Genomic DNA, 5,000 nt, shown 5'->3' with positions numbered 1-5,000 from the left:
ACCGGCGCCAGGCGCCAGGTACCGCAGGCCAGCCGCTCCAGAGCTTCAGCGCTCGTACCACACAACAACAACACTTCCGCTAGTTTTGAGAGGCACGCGTGGTTCCGCACGCGGCGCACGGCCACTGCCGTACAGGTAGCGTGTTGCGCGACACGACACGCACATCGAAAGACATGCAGTCTAGTCGGTAATGATCCTTCCGCAGGTTCACCTACGGAAACCTTGTTACGACTTTTACTTCCTCTAAATGATCAAGTTTGGTCATCTTTCCGGTAGCATCGGCAACGACAGAGTCGATGCCGCGTACCAGTCCGAAGACCTCACTAAATCATTCAATCGGTAGTAGCGACGGGCGGTGTGTACAAAGGGCAGGGACGTAATCAACGCGAGCTTATGACTCGCGCTTACTGGGAATTCCTCGTTCATGGGGAACAATTGCAAGCCCCAATCCCTAGCACGAAGGAGGTTCAGCGGGTTACCCCGACCTTTCGGCCTAGGAAGACACGCTGATTCCTTCAGTGTAGCGCGCGTGCGGCCCAGAACATCTAAGGGCATCACAGACCTGTTATTGCTCAATCTCGTGCGGCTAGAAGCCGCCTGTCCCTCTAAGAAGAAAAGTAATCGCTGACAGCACGAAGGATGTCACGCGACTAGTTAGCAGGCTAGAGTCTCGTTCGTTATCGGAATTAACCAGACAAATCGCTCCACCAACTAAGAACGGCCATGCACCACCACCCACCGAATCAAGAAAGAGCTATCAATCTGTCAATCCTTCCGGTGTCCGGGCCTGGTGAGGTTTCCCGTGTTGAGTCAAATTAAGCCGCAGGCTCCACTCCTGGTGGTGCCCTTCCGTCAATTCCTTTAAGTTTCAGCTTTGCAACCATACTTCCCCCGGAACCCAAAAGCTTTGGTTTCCCGGAGGCTGCCCGCCGAGTCATCGGAGGAACTGCGGCGGATCGCTGGCTGGCATCGTTTATGGTTAGAACTAGGGCGGTATCTGATCGCCTTCGAACCTCTAACTTTCGTTCTTGATTAATGAAAACATACTTGGCAAATGCTTTCGCTTCTGTTCGTCTTGCGACGATCCAAGAATTTCACCTCTAACGTCGCAATACGAATGCCCCCGCCTGTCCCTATTAATCATTACCTCGGGTTCCGAAAACCAACAAAATAGAACCGAGGTCCTATTCCATTATTCCATGCACACAGTATTCAGGCGGGCTTGCCTGCTTTAAGCACTCTAATTTGTTCAAAGTAAACGTGCCGGCCCACCGAGACACTCAACAAAGAGCACCCTGGTAGGATTTAAACGGGGTCCGCCTCGGGACGCGAAAGCACCCCTTCGGCTCGCCCCACCGGCAGGACGTCCCACGATACATGCCAGTTAAACACCGACGGGCGGTGAACCAACAGCGTGGGACACAAATCCAACTACGAGCTTTTTAACCGCAACAACTTTAATATACGCTATTGGAGCTGGAATTACCGCGGCTGCTGGCACCAGACTTGCCCTCCAATAGATACTCGTTAAAGGATTTAAAGTGTACTCATTCCGATTACGGGGCCTCGGATGAGTCCCGTATCGTTATTTTTCGTCACTACCTCCCCGTGCCGGGAGTGGGTAATTTGCGCGCCTGCTGCCTTCCTTGGATGTGGTAGCCGTTTCTCAGGCTCCCTCTCCGGAATCGAACCCTGATTCCCCGTTACCCGTTACAACCATGGTAGGCGCAGAACCTACCATCGACAGTTGATAAGGCAGACATTTGAAAGATGCGTCGCCGGTACGAGGACCGTGCGATCAGCCCAAAGTTATTCAGAGTCACCAAGGCAAACGGACCAGACAAGCCAATCCGATTGGTTTTGATCTAATAAAAGCGTCCCTTCCATCTCTGGTCGGGACTCTGTTTGCATGTATTAGCTCTAGAATTACCACAGTTATCCAAGTAACGTGGGTACGATCTAAGGAACCATAACTGATTTAATGAGCCATTCGCGGTTTCACCTTAATGCGGCTTGTACTGAGACATGCATGGCTTAATCTTTGAGACAAGCATATGACTACTGGCAGGATCAACCAGGGAGCTGCGTCAACTAGAGCTGAGCAGCCGGCCGCCCGGGAGTGTGTCCCGGGGGCCCGCGCGAACACGCAAGCGTCCGCTCAATTATTCTGCAAACAGGAGGAGGCCGAGCTCCCCTGCACGATACACCTCGAAACCCTCTCAGGTCCCGGCGGCGCGCAGCGCCGTCCTAGGTACTTGGTCGGTTTCGAGAGAGGCGCAATCGCCCGGAGTTAGGCGAGTAGACGGTTTTAGTGCGAACACCCTTGCTCCCAACTGAGCTTGCCGCTGCCGACAGAGGCCCGGGAGCGTGCTGTCGTGGCATTGCCGGCGGGAGACAACACGCGCCACCTATGGTGACCGGCAGCTCCAACGCCAGCGCCACACAAGGGCAAAGCCCCACTTGGGTGCAGAAGCGAACTCTCCCAGCACAGCGCACGCGCCAACACGTCCGCACAACTGCGATACAAACCACCTGCGAGAACCGCTGGGGCGACCGAGCAGCAGACGGCGTCGCGGCGCCGAGTGCCAGGCGGCGGCGCATCCTCAACGCACACAGTCCTCAATCAGACCAGCACACTGCAGATGTCCACCGCGCTTCGCACCGGGCTCGGCTGAACCAACTTTGGCCGCCAGGCGCCGCGTGCAGGGTGCGCCGCAGCGTAGCTGCGCCGCCTGCCGGGCCCGTCGGCTGGCGCTCCTGCCACTCGGCGCCCCCCACCAGCCGCCTGTTGCGCGTGCGCCCACGCAGCGCGCGGCCAACACGCCGGGCGGCCCCCCTTCACCGGCCGGGAACAGTCCCACCAAGCCACCGCCGCGTATCGCTTCATACCCACATGGGCCTAGTCACGCGTGTGGATGTGGCGGGTACCGCTGAAACAACCGGTTAATAGCTGTACCGATCGTCGCCATCACAGATTCACCTCCAGCGTGAACAACCGCTCAACAACGGATTTCCAGTTCATTTGCGTATCTTGGGCAGTAAACGTAGATGTCCACCTACATTTGCGAATTCAACAATTCTTGCATGCCAGGATGTCATGTGTCACGACACGCTACATCAGACCACATACACACTGCGACATGTGCAGAAGAGAACACGTGGAAGGTGGCCCGCGCACGTATGCGATGTACCTTCCGCGATCCACTGTCAACCGGCATCTGCGGCATGTCCCAGATATGGAACGCGGTCCACCAGGGTAGCACTTTGTGTGAGGCAATACGACAAAGTCGGAATACACGCGTCACTACATCAGACGGCTCACGCTGACCTGACCTGACCTGACTCACCGCACCACCACCCCCAGCGACCCAGGGTGACATACAATGCGTTCGTACGTTCCTCCCACACGCCTCTACGGCGTACCACAGTGCAACCTAGCTGTTATTGGGAGACGAGACAAGTAGCATCAAGCACAACATATGGAAATTGAGATTCGACACCGTTGGGCACAGCCAGCGTACGGTCACACGTATCACACTACTTCACTCTGTACGTAACGACCGATGATCGGTACAGCGTGTGGGTTACGCGTACGACATCAGCGGACAATGGACACAGACCATACCACGACGTACACTGAGGGCGTCGACATCTGAATGCAACTGAACAGCTGCGAGGCTCATTTAACACTCAAACGCCAGACCGACCAGCTTGAGAGGACAGAGACACAAAGAGGGGGACAGAGGGGGACAGAGGGGGGGGAGGGGGGGGGTCGGCGATATAGTCCTATTGCAGTACAATTGACAGTGGATAGCAGGAATATGTGGAAAGTAAGCAACACTCGCAAGACATCTACATGAGGATAACAACGACACCAGAGATTCCGAGCAGTGAACTATGTTAGGCAAAGGGACAACGTGGGTTAGGTTAAGGGACAACGTGGGTTAGGTTAAGGGACAACGTGGGTTAGGTTAAGGGACAACGTGGGTTAGGTTAAGGGACAACGTGGGTTAGGTTAAGGGACAACGTGGGTTAGGTTAAGGGACAACGTGGGTTAGGTTAAGGGACAACGTGGGTTAGGTTAAGGGACAACGTGGGTTAGGTTAAGGGACAACGTGGGTTAGGTTAAGGGACAACGTGGGTTAGGTTAAGAAGGGACAACGTGGGGTTAGGTTAAGGGACAACGTGGGTTAGGTTAAGGGACAACGTGGGTTAGGTTAAGGGACAACGTGGGTTAGGTTAAGGGACAACGTGGGTTAGGTTAAGGGACAACGTGGGTTAGGTTAAGGGACAACGTGGGTTAGGTTAAGGGGACAACGTGGGTTAGGTTAAGGGACAACGTGGGTTAGGTTAAGGGACAACGTGGGTTAGGTTAAGGGACAACGTGGGTTAGGTTAAGGGACAACGTGGGTTAGGTTAAGGGACAACGTGGGTTAGGTTAAGGGACAACGTGGGTTAGGTTAAGGGGACAACGTGGGTTAGGTTAAGGGACAACGTCGGTTAGGTTAAGGGACAACGTCGGTTAGGTTAAGGGACAACTTGAGTTAGGTTAAGGGACAACTTGAGTTAGGTTAAGGGACAACTTGAGTTAGGTTAAGGGACAACTTGAGTTAGGTTAAGGGACAACGTGGGTTAGGTTAAGGGACAAATTGAGTTAGGTTAAGGGACAACTTGAGTTAGGTTAAGGGACAACTTGAGTTAGGTTAAGGGACAAATTGAGTTAGGTTAAGGGACAAATTGAGTTAGGTTAAGGGACAAATTGAGTTAGGTTAAGGGACAAATTGAGTTAGGTTAAGGGACAAATTGAGTTAGGTTAAGGGACAAATTGAGTTAGGTTAAGGGACAAATTGAGTTAGGTTAAGGGACAAATTGAGTTAGGTTAAGGGACAACTTGAGTTAGGTTAAGGGACAACTTGAGTTAGGTTAAGGGACAACTTGAGTTAGGTTAAGGGACAACTTGAGTTAGGTTAAGGGACAACTTGAAACACGCGATCTAGTGT

General features: G+C 53.5%; 1 non-coding gene across 1 annotated transcript; it reads right to left on the bottom strand.

The window, feature by feature from the left end:
- Positions 1-188: 188 nt before the first annotated feature.
- Positions 189-2,081, bottom strand: LOC126323582 (small subunit ribosomal RNA). The gene has a single exon (XR_007559529.1). It is a non-coding gene; the product is annotated as a small subunit ribosomal RNA (ribosomal RNA).
- Between the last annotated feature and the right edge of the window lie 2,919 nt (positions 2,082-5,000).

This window comes from Schistocerca gregaria, unplaced genomic scaffold, assembly GCF_023897955.1.
Source record: "Schistocerca gregaria isolate iqSchGreg1 unplaced genomic scaffold, iqSchGreg1.2 ptg000858l, whole genome shotgun sequence".
Lineage (NCBI taxonomy): Eukaryota > Metazoa > Arthropoda > Insecta > Orthoptera > Acrididae > Schistocerca > Schistocerca gregaria.
This window is presented reverse-complemented; position numbering and strand designations above follow the sequence as displayed.